This window comes from Equus caballus, chromosome 2 (assembly GCF_041296265.1).
Source record: "Equus caballus isolate H_3958 breed thoroughbred chromosome 2, TB-T2T, whole genome shotgun sequence".
Lineage (NCBI taxonomy): Eukaryota > Metazoa > Chordata > Mammalia > Perissodactyla > Equidae > Equus > Equus caballus.
The window spans coordinates 123,379,575-123,395,295 of NC_091685.1; the positions used below are offsets into that span (position 1 = coordinate 123,379,575).

The following is a 15,721-nucleotide window of genomic DNA, read 5'->3' on the forward strand; positions in this document are numbered from 1 at the left end:
GCTTAGTGACACTATTCTGAAAATGGATTGAGAAAAAAAATTTTTTTAATGTAAAAGATAGAATTGAAAAAGCAGCTACCAGTCATGCACTTCTGAACCTTGGGAGACAGATGCTTGGGTGGAGAAGAGACATTTTGATTCCTGGTACTTATTTATTATCCTGTGTTAAGGAAGATCGGACAACTTCAGCTCTGCATCCAGTTGTTACAGAAAGACACAGCCTATCAACAGTGGTTGCCTGTGGCTGCTGGTGGGAATGGAGAGTGACTGCAAATAGGCCAGAAGCTTCTTTCTGGGATGACAGAAATGTTCTAAATTAGATAGTGATGTGTTTGCACAATGCTGTAAATTTACTAAAAATGATTTAATTGTACCCTTAAAACAAATGAATTTTATAGGATGTAAGTTATAACTCAATTAAGCTGTTTTATTTAAAAAAAGCTATAGCCCACTGAGATACAGTTTCTAAATAATTAGAAAACCAAGGAATATTCCATGCTCTGTTCTCATCCTCCACGCTCACTTATCTCTGTCCAGTGTTGTGCTTATCAGCTGAGCGCTTCTTTAGCTGTGATTCTGAAATACACACTTCTAAGTTTTCTACAGACAAGATCAAGAACCAGCCAATAAAAAGCAAACTGTTTAATAAAACTTGTGTAAACTGTGCTCTAAAAATAAACTTGTAACTAAATAATAGGAAGTGATAAAAAACAGATGGATTTTCTAACAATTCATCAAAATCTAGGAGTTGGATTAAAAGGAAAAAAAGATGATCTGTTTTCTTTCTCACTAAAAAAAATGATCACTTTGGCAAGGTAGACAATTTACACTTGTTGCAATGAATACTTATTTACACAGCGCAAATATTAGCTGTGCATATTTGAAGATAGATTGTGGGACTGGGAGTATTTCCTAAGAAGCGATAATCCGAGGTCCAAAGTACGGCATGTCGAGAGAGTAGAATAGTACTCAGCCTGCATCAACTATTTCTGACTTAACTAGAAACAATAAAGTACTTTCACTAGAATGTGACTTGCAAAATGTTTCATAGGATGTTTTAAAACTCGGCTTCTACGTCCTAGCTGTTAATCTTTTTATTGGAGGCGGGAGAATTCCGATGATCAGATCTGATTCCAGTCGAGTTTGGAAAGACAAAACTGCAGCCCTGGGGTTGAAGGACAGAAGCTAGCCTGCAGGAGGAGAGGAATCTCAGAGAGAGGAGGCGTCACAGGGAAAGACAACTGAAGGATCCGTGGACGACGTGGAACACTTGGTAAGGCGGGTGACTGAACAAATGAGTGAATGGGTAGACAGACAGACTAGACAGACACACATCCCCATTTTCCCAAATTCTGCCTCTCGCTTGCCCCAAACTCCCTTCCCCACTCCATTCCTGATACATCTGCGAGAGCTCAGAGAATTTCTGGAGGGTGGGAGTGGGGGGACTCCCCAGGAGGTTTCTTCCTCCTTTATCTAGGTGTATTCAGTGTTTAGTAGAAAGAACCAGGCTGGAATTTTCTATTTCCCACCCTCCCCCACCTCTCTGATCTTTCTGCCAGTGAAGGATGATATTCCCATGGCCTCAAAGAATAAGATGGGTTGAAGGCTTGTCTTTGTGTTAAAATACTTATTCACTTTAGCAGGTGAGCAACGGAAGTCCCCTATAATTTAAACAGATATTTGTGCTTTTAATAATATGAGTGTAATTCTGTTAATTCACGAGAAACCGTGCAGAATGGACGTCTGGTCACAAGAATCGTTCTGCACTAACAGGCACTACCTGTTCCAGATTTAATGGTCAAACAAAAGCAGCCAGTGCTTGCTTAGCATGAACGCCCTGGGGGCTTTATCAGAAAGGTTAAAGCTAACAGCCTACCTGCACCACAGTGATAATTATCTGCTTCTACCTTCCTAGCCTCCCTTATATACCCCAAAGATTTATACACCTAGAAACCGACTCCCGTAGGTTTTGGACTTATTACTCTGTAATAGGAGTTTGCACAGATTACCTACTGAAGTGAGAGGTTTCTGAAAACCATAAAATAAACCACTCAATAGTTTTACAAGACATTTAAGTCTGATAGCGGAGCTTATATTTTCTCCCAAGAACAGCGGCTGGTCTGAGAGAGAAGCAGGAGCTGGGTCTGACAGCCTAACTTTATACTCCCCAGACCACAGGACATTTTCTAAATGATATTGGAGATCTCATTCTAAGTAAATAGATTACAATCAAAGTCAACAGTATATTTCCTTGCCAACAACAACAAAAATGTTTCTAGATTTGGAAGCATAGTATCTTATTACAGGAAAACCTTGATAAGTAATGAGAAGAAAAAAATAGTTCCTTAAAAATAATTTCATAATTCTCTACTTTTATTAATAAAGCTCATTTCTACCATGCCCTTCAGATTATTTAGAAATGACACCTATTGATTTCTCTCTCTACCACATGGTGACCAAACTGTGTGTATATTTTATACGATTTCAAAAAAGTTTGCACAGAATAATATAAACAGGCTACTTAAACAGGTATTTAAAAGCGACAGCTTGAAATGTTGCTTGCTGTTTACCAGTGCATAAGAGGAGAATATTAGCATTTTCTTTTGAGATTTACCTTTAAGCAAGAATCTATAGAAAGGAGTTAAAAAATCCTGTTATAGTGTGGAGGCAAAGGCAAGACTAGAAGAAACATTTAACCAGGCCCCTGCAGTTGGTACACGTGGTTCCAGCAGGAGGCAGATGCCTCAGAACAGGAAGCTTACTCAGTCTCCAGTGCTCCTGCAGAAATGACACCTAGATACACTCTAATACAATTTCCTTGTAGAGGTGTAAAGTCCAGAATTAGACATTTTGATACGTATTTAAAAGAAATGGTTGCTGGTTATTATATTTCTGCTTAGTGCTCTGTGTCAAAAAAACAAGTTCAAGAAATAACTGAAGACAGCCTGAGAGATTTAGGGTAGTACTTCCTGGTAGCAAGAATTAAACACTGAAGAATTAGGGAGAAGGAAAGTTCTAGAATTTGCACCTTCAGCAGGTTAGTCCCACCTGCTTGTTGCACCTTAGGTGTGATGTTACAAAGGACATGGCAGAGGGCAAACGCGAGCAGGAGCATGCAGCCAAGACGACTCTTTGTGCCTTAAATCCTGTGCCTCGGCCCACCTGGCTTCCTCAAGGCAGATCACGGTTTTCATCATAAAGAAATGAAAAAATAGGAAAAGAAAGAGACCGTGGAAGACCTGGAAAGCACTGTGCAGCCTACGTTTCTCATTCTCTTATGCCCACCACAAAAATGTTCTACAGATGAAGTAATAAAGAATGTATTCCACTCATACATGGTATATGCTGTTTTCAGCTTCCATCAAAAACACGGGGCTGTGTGTGTTCTGGAACTGCTTTTGCATGACTGGCTGAAGAAGCCATTGCTTTCCAAGGGTTGGAGACTATGAAAAGCAATACTTTCTCCAAATCCATTAAGGTCAGGGTATTTGGCTCTAGATTTCCCCAGAATTTAAACTGCTATGTTGTATTTAAACAAATTATTTGTCTCTCAAAAGCACTTATTTGATCAATTCTTCCAATCTAGGCTTTGGTTTCTGCAAATAACCTACTAATGGTGATTTATGTTTCCTAAACTTGGGTCTATGAAGAGGAAGCCAGCTTCCCCAGCAAATCCAACACAAGGAATAGCTCACGTGGTGAAGAGGTGGCAAAAGAAGGACCTAATGATTAACATCCTGGGTCTAACCGAATGCCACTGTAACAAGCTTAAGGAACTCAAGTGACTGTTATATTGGTATCTGAAATATACATATGCCATATTTATCTATTGAATTTTCGCCTACCCTAATAAATTAAGGAAAAGAAACTGCCACAAAGTGTCCATTTCTATCATTTTCACCAGAAAGTTTATATATGAAAAAAGGCTCATTTGAAGGAAATAAAGAAATGTGGTTTATACAGCATACTATTTAAATGTTGTTTTAGAAAATACTAGTGGCCAAGTATCTGGGTATTCAGAGTGACTGCTAACAGACATATGGTTGTGAGGGGACAATGAGGTCCCTCAGAAGTAAATCTGACGTCTTTAGCAAGAGCAAGTGGTCCAGATACATCAAAACGCTTTGAAGCATCTGTCTCTCAAAACAGGGAGAACAGCTCACTCAAGACTTTTTCTAATTATGACCAACTGTGCTGGTTCACAAAGTTGCAAAGCAAAGTTTCTAATAAACAAACATGCCTTTTGTTGCCTACTCTACTAAATGTCCCTGTCTGGAACTTGAACACTCCACCAGAGTGTGGGCGGCTGTTGGTATAACAAGGATCCTGCAGTGACTGTTTGCACACGGTCGATTATGTAGTGATCCTTAGCCAACTGCCCATTTCCCTTAAGCAAAAAAGGAGAACAGGATGCATGGCTCTTTGCATTTCTTTTGGGAGGAACATAACATGAGAAATTTGGTCCCAATATTTCCAAGCTGTGCCTCCAGGAGACAATTAGAGAATGGAAAAAGAGTTTGGAAAAGAAAAGGGATAGCAGAACAAGAGTAAGAGTTTTGCATGAAGCCTTAAAAGAGAAAGAAAATATGGGAAAGTAGAGACAGACATCAGAGCTGCACCTCAAAGGCTCTGAGGTCCCAAACGAAGGCACGTTCTGTAAAAGCCTGGGGAGCAGAGAGGCAGTGAAGGTGAGCATCAGTCTCTGTCATCAGGACAGGCAGGAGAGCCCTGAGTGTTTGGATGGAAAACCAAACTGGTAGGGCTGAGGGGCAGGTGCTGTTCACAACACCACAGCACTGAGAACCCGGCCGCCTATGCCGAAACACTTCCAATGGTAAACACAACCACGGTTAGTTAATGTGGCACGTAAAAAGGGGCAGCTATTCTATGTAGCAGAAACTATGTCAATAAACAAATAACCATATAATCATAACATAAATATAAATGGTACGTAAATCATATATTAATATATTATGATTATTTAATCAATGCTTTTCACGTGGGGCCTCAGCTCTGCTTTTCCTTTGCACATCAAGCCAGCTTTTCATGCTCGTTCTTCGCAGTAGGGCAGGCGCTCTCAGGACCCAACCTGAAGTCCACCCTCAAATGCCATCAGGAGAACATGGAAGGAGCAAGAGGCACAGAGAGTGACCGCAGCTGCGACACCCACGGCAGACAGGAAGCTGGGAGAGGATGGAACACGGGCTCGGGCCAGAGCTCCCCTCCCCACTCTCCACGCGGCACTGGCTTCCCCTGCACCTCCGCTGACAAATCCAGGCAAAAGAGGTCCTGTGACTGAATGTCTCCCAATTATTAATGACAGAAGCCTCCTGCAGAGTGTCTCACTGACAAATTCACACTCAGGCTTCTGCCTGAGTACAGGGAAAGCTACCCTGAAACAAAGCGCGCTGAAACATCATTGAAGCTACAGTCGGCAAGGAGCGTAAAAACCGCCATGAGCTGCTGGGAGGGTCGTTAAGTCGGTACAGTTCTTTTGAAAATCCTTCTCTCTTTTTTTAAACGATAAGATTTTAAAATGCTTACACCTCTTGATAAAGTAACTCTATTACTTAGAATTTACTTTGGAACAAGTCTAAAATACAGAAAAAACATTACCAAAAATATACTCGGTGAAACATGAAAATAATCCAAATGTCTCCAGTAAGAGGCTGAAGTATCTATGAAATACATTAAATTTATTGTTTAAAAAACAGTACGATATTCTTATTTTCATAAAAACGTAAATGTATGCATTTTAAAAAGACTGAGTTAATAAATACACCAGAAGAATATCAGATGTTACTGCTGGTGGGAAGATGAACCAGTGATTTTAATTCTCTTTTGTACTTTCCTATTTTCCCCAGTAAAAGCATTCATCCACGTATCTGCATGCAAAGGTATTTTCAAATAGTTTATAAAAATTATGTTTAAGTTTGGAATGGTGAGGACATCGCAGTATGAGTTCTGCGATGTAAAGATGTATATTACATATATGAAGAAAATATACATATATAACACTGCCTGATGAATTTATGGGTGATTTTTTTCTTTATTCTGGATTACTTTCCTAATTTTCCACAATAATCATTCTTATAATCAGGAAAATACTAATGGCTATTTTAACTATAAAAGCACTGACAGAGTTAACAGGGAGAATGTGCTTTTGTTTTAAAAAGGTATTGTGTTTTGCACAATTTCAAGTATGTAAACAATGCATGTACAGAAAAGTCAGAGCACTAGTACACGAAAATATTAACACTGGTTGTCCAAGTGGTAGGAGTAGGAGATTTTTTCCTTCCTACATTTGTGTATAGCCCGCATTTAAAAATAGTCTCATTGTAAATGTGTTATTTTATAGCTGAAAGTGTCAGAAACCATGGATGGTTGTTGTTGTTGCGTTTATAGAAGCATTTATTAACCAAAATCTCTATTTTGGGTTTTCACTCAGCCTCAGTTAACTGCAATAAAAAATATATGTTTAGAGTGCTGTGTTTTGGGGAAGTCTGCATTATTGCTGCTGCTTTAGAAAGCCCAGTAAACTAGTAACGACTTGGATGTTACAGCCCTACCATGAGGTGCACACACAGTTAAGGCAGCCTTTACCTAGTGTCCCCTTCCAAAAAGAGACTTCACTGCGGTAGAGTGTGACATCTTTTGCAGGGTTTATGAGCAAGAGAGGGGTGAGGACCACTTTAAAAATGAATTGTTTCCATATAATAGATGTCACTCAATATTTCACAAAACAAAACCAGTCGCTTCTTTGCTGTTGTTTCCCTGAACACAATCAGCCGCCAAACAGCAGAGAACCAGACAGAACCAGATTTGAGGGAGGAGACAATTCAGTCAAAAACGCAAATCCCCAAGCCCTCTTTCGCAAATATTGGTACTTGCTGTGCACCATGGATGTTTGAGTCAGCTTGTGTACTTAAACATTTTAGAAACCTTTTGCCTGACATTTGGTGATTTTTGCTTTATTGTACTCATTATCAGCTAACAGTTTCTGTCCTCTGCTCTCTGTGACAACAAAACTTTGGAGATAACCTAAAATTACCAAAATGCTTAGTTAAATAAATTATGGCTTTCAAAAGAGTATGTACACTATATACAAAAATTACTTTTAAAAATTGAATGATTGGAAACATTAATTTAAACCAGTTTGCAAAAAATTCATTAACATATTACTGAATAACAATCCCAGGTGCTCCAAAATTCTAATTCCATTTCTTCTTTCTAAAAAACGTATATACTACTTTTCTCCCTAATTTCAAAAGCTGCACGATACCTCCTTTGAATCACTTCTTGGAATGTATATTAAAGATACTCGCATAAGCATGAAAAGATTGTTTTCCAAATCCACGCGGCAGGATTTTGGGGGACAGATGCATTTTACAATTCCGCGCTTTGGATTTTGGACAGTCTGTGGGTACGCGGAGCAGATGCTAGCTCACACAGCTCACCACGACCACCGCCCACCCTCCTGGGCTGGGAAACAGCAGATATTCAAACATGAAGACATGTGAATGACGCATACGGGTACACTCACACTAAGGCGGATGAATAAAGACTATAAAGAACTTCCGGTCAGCTCAAGAAGGGTTTTGACATCACAGGTTATCAAGGGAAGTAGGGAGGGAGGGATGGAAGGAAGGAAGGACCTTTTGTTTTCAGACGTTTAGATTTTGAAACTGCAGATACGTGATTCTGGACCTGTTAGGCTGAAGCCACACTGTCCATCGAGATGGGAGTGGTTACATTATAAATGTTTTATTTGCACCATAACATACTATCATACAATGTTAGGTGAAGGAAGTAAGTTGTAAAATGGTGTGCACAGCCCGGACTCTTTATTGTGGGGAAAAACTGTGTTATGTATAAATAAGTTACATGGCTACCTGGAAGGTGATACTACCTGGAACATTTACTTTACTTTTTCCCTTTTGTACTGAAAAAACAAGTAAGCAACATGTTTTGATTGTACTGCCTAAAAGGACAAAGACTATTACTGACTAAAAGGACTATTCATTCCACAATATTTAGTGAGGACCTATCTACTCTGTCCTAGGCACTGCTGAAGGGACACGACAGTTTAAAAAAAGTCACTTACCCCATTCTCACATTTTGCTAATCGACATTAACAGCAATAATAATAACACAAAGACTAAAAGTGCTATAAAGAAAAATAATGCAGGATGGAGCAATCGAGTAATGGGAGGGCATTCAAAATAGGATCACCAGATTTATGAGGTAACACTCAACTTATGAATATTCATTATCAGGAAAAAAATCAGTGCACCATCAAGTCAAAAGAATATCAAGAGCATCTATGTTCAAGGGGCCGACCTGGTGGCGCAGCGGTTAAGTTGGCACGTTCCGCTTCTCGGCGGCCCGGGGTTCACCAGTTCAGACCCTGGGTGTGGACATGGCACCGCTTGGCAAAAGCCATGCTGTGGTAGGCGTCCCATGTATAAAGTAGAGGAAGATGGGCATGGATGTTAGCTCAGGGCCAGTCTTCCTTAGCAAAAAGAGGAGGATTGGCAGCAGTTAGCTCAGGGCTAATCTTCCTCAAAGAAAAAAAAGAACATCCAACCTGCTGAGACCCAATTATAGTAAGTAGCTTCTAGAAACCTATACAAATAGAGCTTTTTAAAACTAAGAGGGGTTTCCACTGAAAATGTTCCCATACTTACTCAATTATGGATTTTTGTCTTTGAGTTCTTTTCCGTTTCTAATAGATCAAAATAATGTGTATGGCTAATATTCTAATTATATTGGTCCTAATAGACTTTCATGTAATTGACTACCCCAGTGCTGTCTTCTCACAAATGTTGAACCCACGCGAGGCTTTTAAGAAAAGGTTAAAGATGCAATTTCATAAACACAGGAAGAATAAAAACAAGGACATTATATGGGGACAGAAAAGTTGAAGCTATCAAATCTCTAATGAGGATTCAGAATTCAATTTGACTTTCAATGCAGAAATTTTATAATTTTATCTTAAATAGGTGAGACATAGAAAACTTTTTAAACTGTACCCTGAGTTTAATGACACAAAATGACAACCTCCAGACACGCAGTACTCGAGGGTTAAATATGAAGCAGCTGTTGTACTCACTGCTGAAAGCCTGGGCTGTAAGACAAATAAATGGACGGCCAGCAGAGAAGGCAGGACTATTTCTGGCCTTCCATTCCGTGCAGACTTGCACTCCAAGTGCCAAGGAAGGTAGAAGAGAAGGCTGCCTCCTATCCTCAAGGGAGTTTTGAGCAAATAACTCCCCCCACCCTTTCCAACCAAGAGTCACTTTAAAAGACCAATGAGCAATAAAAACAACTTTTATAAATCACAGAAGAATCTGAAATAACATCTGAGGTTCAGTAAAACCATATACCAGATAGAAATAAAAATGAAAATTCAAATAATGAACACAAAAGGTAAAGAAAAAAAGAGACTGATTATATATAACTTACGCAGGAATTTTAAAAGTCTAGGGTATATAGATGAAACTGAAAATGAAATTTTAAAACGTAAAATTTTTTAATTAAAGTAGAAATTTTTAATTGAAAATTCCTTTTTTTTTTAAATAGCCTTTAAGAACGCCACGCTCTGTAAATCAGTAGTGAATAGAAATCAGTGTTGTTCTCCCATTCAGTTCAGCACCGGTCTATCCTGGGGAGTAAACGATGGTCAGAACTGTCTTCCACAGAGGGAAGCAGGTTTGAAAAAACACAGGATGACTGACAGTGCCGTCTACACCTGAACCTCGCACAAAAGGCACTCAGGAAATGCCACAAGCCCAATGCTCAATGAGCATCAGGAAGCTTTAATCTCATTTCCATTCAATCTAATCTTCATTGATGACCCTACATAAATAACAGTATTTGACTATAAATAATCATTTGAATTTTTTTTTGGTGGGGGAAAATTAGCCCTGAGCTAACATTTACCACCAATCCTCCTCTTTTTGCCGAGGAAGATTGGCCCTGAGCTAACATCCATGCCCATCTTCCTCTACTTTATATGTGGGACACCTGCCACCGCATGGCTTGACAAGTGGTGTGTGGGGTCCTCGCCCGGGATGCGAACCCACAAACCCCAGGCCGCTGAAGTGGAGTGAGTGAACTTAACCGCTACACCATGAGGCTGGCACCTGAATTTTTTTTTAAACATACATTTGCTATCCAAAACCTGGATTGAAAAAATACCCCAAAGTAACAGGCTAGAAAATGAGAAGTTATTTGTTTTCTGGTTTAGGGGTTTTTTTGGTTCTAAAATATTTCCTGTAGTATAATCTGCAGCAATAAACAGATTAAGAGACTGGGAGCCCATTTCCAAACGCTGGACTGAACAAGACCAAAAATGACATTCTGGTTACTATGTACCCACACTTCAGAGGCACATTTTAAGAATGTCAAAAAGGATTATGGGTTGATGGGGTCTCTTTAAAGGAAAAGAGTGAGTTCCATCTTGAAGGGTTCACTGCCCTGAGAACAGGAAAAGCAGATGCTCATAACTCATGTCCAAACGGCACCTGTCACTTGCGCCAACAGACCGTGCAGCCCCTCCTCTGTCTCTTATCTCAGGAAACTGTACCCCCATGCACCCGTTACTCGGGGTGAACGAAGCCTCGCTCCTCGGCGCCCCTGACAATCCCCCCTCGTCCCCCCTGGTCCTATCCACTGTCATCTCCTGCCTATTTCTCACCTCCGCTCTGTCTAGCTTACTTCGGTTCACAAACAGGGCAGGAATTAGGCCAGATATATCAACAGCCACAGCAAATTAAATCCATCCACTGGAAAGAGACATTACACAGTCATTTTTTTAACAAAAAGAAAGCTGACATAGTACAAGGAATACCTAGTATTTTGTACTACTAGAGCACAGAGTCAAAATTGGGAGAAAATGGGTCCCAGAGATCAGTTCACGGGAAGATAGGCTGTCACCACCACTCCACACAGGGAGAAACTGAAGCACCAGCACAGCCGTGGGAGGCGACTGACGGAGCGTTTAATGCAGCACTTGCTCCCTCTCTCCTTGTGTTCCCAGTCCGTTTCCTGCTTTACCAGTTTCTTTAGAGCCCTTAAGCGGCTCCTCATGGCCAAAGGTCCATTGCTTATTTTGACTTTAAAAGAAAAGAACTTGTAAGAGAAAATTTCAAACATGGCATATTGGAAGTAGGAAGAACAGCATAGTGAACCTCATCAGCTACAGTCATCATGGAAAATCCTTGTCATCTGTCTTCTACCCTGGATTTTGGGGAAGCAATCCCAGAGATCATGTCATTTCATCTGTAAATATTTCAGAAGGCCTCTTTAAGATAAAGGCTCTCTAAAAAAAACCTGAACGCTGTTGTCACCCTAAACAAAACGAACACAATTTCCGAAATAACAAATATCCAGGTCACCTTTCCCTGGTTATCTTATTTTTTCTCCAGATTGCTTCTTAGATGGTGGTGCATCCTTCTTACAGCTGACACTACTGACAAGGACCCTCACGATCTGGCCTCTGTCTCCTTTTCAGGCTTTTTTGAGACTTGTTTTCTTTCTTTCCCTAAATCCTGTGCTTTCAGCCATGTGTACTTAACTCCTGTGTCCTCTACAGGCAGTCCCCCCTCTCAGCAGGCCTTTCCACATCATGTGCAGTGGCCCAAACTCCCTCCCAACCCACCCTCCTGCTTCCATAGCTGCCTCTCAGCTGAGCTGCCACTTTCTCCAGGAAACCTGTCCTGCTGCAACTCCTGGACCCAGAAATGTACCGTCAGATACAGTGCTCACTGCCCAGCAAGGGCGAAACCCAGTGTCCCCTCTCCCCAAGCTCCCATTTCAAAACAAATGCCAATTTATAACTTCTGGCTGGTTAGACACTAACCTTTCCCTCTGGGCCACTTCTTGTCCAGCATTTTCAGGGAATGGTTACCCTCCCCCCCCCCCACCCCCCCGCTTTTTCTCCCCAAGTCCCCCTAGTACACAGTTGTATATTTTAGTTGTGGGTCCTTCCAGCTGTGGCATGTGGGATGCCGCCTCAGCGTGGCGGCCTGACAAGTGTTGCCATGTCTGCGCCCAGGATCCAAACTGGCGAAACCCTGGGCCTCCGAAGCAGAGCATGCAAACTTAAGCACTCGGCCATAGGGCGGGCCCCTGGTTATCCTTTTTCACATTTACCTTTTGACCTGTATATTCATGCATGATTATTAGGCAAACCTCTTATCAACGGTGTTCCACAGTGCGAATCAGACTTTAGTTCAAAGACTGTCAATAGCAAGAAAATTACAGAATTACTTAAACATTATATTTAATAATCATAAAGCCTTTCAAATGTGAATTAGGTATTTGGCAAATATCTGGGTGTGATAAAGAGCTAGTGGGAAAAGGAGACCCTGACCCTAAGCAGGGCTCCAGGCTCCTGTTGTCACAGAGGCAGAAAACCGCTTCATGTCATTCTCCAAGTGGCACCAACGCCAACACACAAAAATGCACCCATCAAGGACACTGCTGTTTCTTCAACAGATAACTGCCTAAATAAACAGGTTTTCCCTGCAAATATTTTCACCAAAGTGCAACCAGAAACCTGTATTTGCAGACGAACTGTCAAAAAGAGTCTTCTAGGAAATGCTGGTTGACCACTTCGAGTAGCTCTCCTTACCCACAACAAGGGCATGTGTAACAATTAGAGAGAAGGGGAAATTTCTCTGGGGCCTTAGCAAATCGTATTTATATTGTGAAGCCAATTAATTATTATATTTTTGGCTTTGTAGTTATTTTAAGAAAGCTTTTGTTCAGAAAAGTACTTACAAATATACACTTTAAGTCATTTTTATCAAGATTATAATTATGCAAAGCTAACTGGGATTTACCACCATCATGCTATATTCTCTTTGCCAAGAAAATATATATTTTTACTTAACAATGCTAAATTGGAATATTTAAGTGTTAAAAAATTTTTGAATTTGTCTCCCATTAGTGATTTAAATTTATATGGCCTAGACTTACTAATGTTACAGCTAACACTTGTAGAGTACCTACTATTGCCCGAACACTATTCCAAATGCATGACTTATTTAATCTTCGCCATGACTCTATGAGGTAGATATTATTACTACCCACATTTTACAGATGAACACAGGGAGGTTAAGTAAATTGCCCTAGGTCACCAGCTAGTAAGTAGCAGAGCCAGCATTTGGTACTTCGGTAGTGTCTGATTCAGCACGTCATTCCCCATTCTGCAAAAAGCATCTACAGATGAGCACAGAGCTTCAGGATGAATTCTTACAGCAAAGGAAAGGAAACGGACGGCACAGCCCTGCCAAGTCAGGAGCACCGGCCTCGGAGATCAGAGGAGTCTCACGGCCAGACCTCCCCTGCAGCTTCCTCTGGACACGTGAAAACGTTCCAGGGTCAACCGGGAGGAGCCAGCATCTCCTTCATGGCTGGGATCCCAGGCTGGGTCAACTCACCTCCTCACACTTTGCCATTTGTGTTCATTTTCAGATCTGGGGCCAGAAATGCTCTAGAGAAGTAGAACAAGAACAAGACCAGGTTTAACCGGGGGGAGAGAGAGATGGGCCACACACCCTATCTGTGCTAGGAGCCACGCTGGGAAGAAACGAGTTACAGGGCAGTGTCTCAGGGAGACCACGGGGACATGTCTCCAGGTCCCCATCTTGCTTCACCCAGAGGAGCTCTGCTTTTCTTTCTATGTTGGAGGGTTACCAAAATCTCATCTGAAATCTGGGTTCCATGGCTTAAAAGTTTTAAAACTAACGGTGTCACCGCAAGGCCCTGGATCCTAAGTTAAGAGACGAGAATCCTCGTCTCTGTTTAGCAGAAACAAGCCACAGCCAGTCCTAGGTACGCAACAGAGCAATCTTCAGCTGTCTCATTTAATACGACTCCATCATTTCACAGATTTCGAAGACTCTTTCCGATATTAAAATATGAAAAAGAAAAAAAAGATATGTTCATGATGGCCTCAAAGACAGTTCAAGAAGGTAAACAAAATCCACGTTTCTCACAGAAAGAAAAGCAGTAGGTGAGGTACTTATGGATAAGGAGTGGATGAACCATCAACACACCAGGTGTTTCCTCGTGGTGCTCAGGACACCATCGTGAGACTGGTCCTCAAAGATTTAAAAATTTGGGGTGTTTTACCCTAGCTTCACATAGACAATTTAAGGGTAACAGGTCCATGTGGGTGTATTAAGACAATGAACAACAAAAGTTCCTTCAAAGGCATGGCCCTACAACATGCCCTCGCTGATATCAGGAGCAAATGAAACACAGGTCGACCCTGGTGGTAGCATCTTGGAATTCTAAGAGCCAGCGTCTAAGCCTGACTTGACCGTGGGATGAGAAGCAGCGCCACGCCCTTGCCCCTCAGCTTCTTCTGCCCTGCCTTCCTCATGTTCTCAAAGAAGGGATATGGTAAATCACTGGCCACTGGCATATTACAGTTAAAAACATGGTTTATCTTGCATCTTTATTTCCCATGGTCAGAAATCACACTGCCAGAATAGGCCACGTGAAAAGAGAAATTTATGGGAGAGTATTAGGTTCCACTCACTATTTAGGCATCTGAATGAAGGAGACTACTACGGGGGACCCGATGCAGAACCCCCTTTCCCACCAGGGCTAAAGCCAACTAAGTAAGATCTTAAGGGAGAGCTCCTGATTTCAGGTTTATTAGAGAAGAAATGACATTAAAACTGAAAAAAATAATTTTATGAGGTTGAAGGCGAAAGGTCATATCCCTGGAACAACAGCTGGTTAATTAGATGCAAGGTCAACAACAGGAGGCTACTGGGTGAGCTCAGAGGCCAACAGCAAAGGACAGAGAAGGAGAAAGTACTGTGCTTTATTACACCAAGTGACCATAATATGGACGCAGATCCAAAATTAGGAAATAATATAACACAAGTTAGCATAAACTATGTTTAAAATAGTTGGAGTTTAAAAAGGTCTCTTCTGAAATATTTAAAATTGAGAAATAAATATATTCCAAGTAATCTGGAATTGTATATTTTGATTTAAAGAGTTAATCTAGTCCACTAGGATTAATGTTTAAAGGCAGAAGACATTTACAGCATCAAACAAGACTGGACTTCTCTGGGAATGCATTAGCAATCATAGATGTTCTTTTCCTGGGTAGCAGACGATTCCAGTTTTTACCCCAGACATGACACACATACACCTGAGCCAAATAACTTTGGAAAAGCAGCTGATCGTGTATTAGAACTTTTTAGGGCCAGCCTGGTGGCATAGTGGTTACGTTTGTGGGCTCCATTTCAGTGGCCCAGGGTTTGCAGGTTCAGATCCTGGGGGCAGACCTGTGCACGGCTCATCAAGCCATGCTGTGGCAGGGTCCCACATGCAAAATAGAGGAAGACAGGCACAGATGTTAGCTCAGTGACAATCTTCCTCACCAAAAACAAAACAAAACTTTGTTAATAAAATAATCCCTACCTGAAATAGTTTTGGAACAAACAAATATAAATAAAGTAAGTGAACTCCATCAAAGTTTATTTGAATCATTTGAAGCATGTTTTATGGCTTCCTCAGTTTTTAAAAATAAGTTACGTTTGTTCATTATGAATAATGGTTAATACTGTTTTCCATCCAGAAACATAAAGGTTCCTGCTGAAAAACTGTGAATCAAAGTTAACAGAAAACTCTAGGTTCTTTATAAAACAAACCAAACTTAAAAGCATTTCCCCTAACTCAACAGTCTACA

At 40.9% G+C, this 15,721-nt stretch overlaps 1 protein-coding gene and 1 long non-coding RNA gene across 2 annotated transcripts in view; one reads left to right on the top strand and one right to left on the bottom strand.

The window, feature by feature from the left end:
- The window catches only part of LOC111772598 (uncharacterized), a 49,854-nt gene extending 45,976 nt beyond the window's left edge, over positions 1-3,878 (top strand). The window contains exons 5-6 of the long non-coding RNA XR_002806599.2: positions 1,104-1,273; positions 3,587-3,878. This is a non-coding gene — a long non-coding RNA (uncharacterized lncRNA). The remainder of the gene's footprint in view (positions 1-1,103; positions 1,274-3,586) is intronic.
- Positions 1-13,470, bottom strand: part of SGMS2 (sphingomyelin synthase 2) — a 38,737-nt gene extending 25,267 nt beyond the window's left edge. Inside the window, 1 exon segment of the mRNA NM_001309200.2 lies at positions 13,449-13,470. The gene's annotated coding sequence lies outside the window, so the exon portion shown is untranslated.
- Between the last annotated feature and the right edge of the window lie 2,251 nt (positions 13,471-15,721).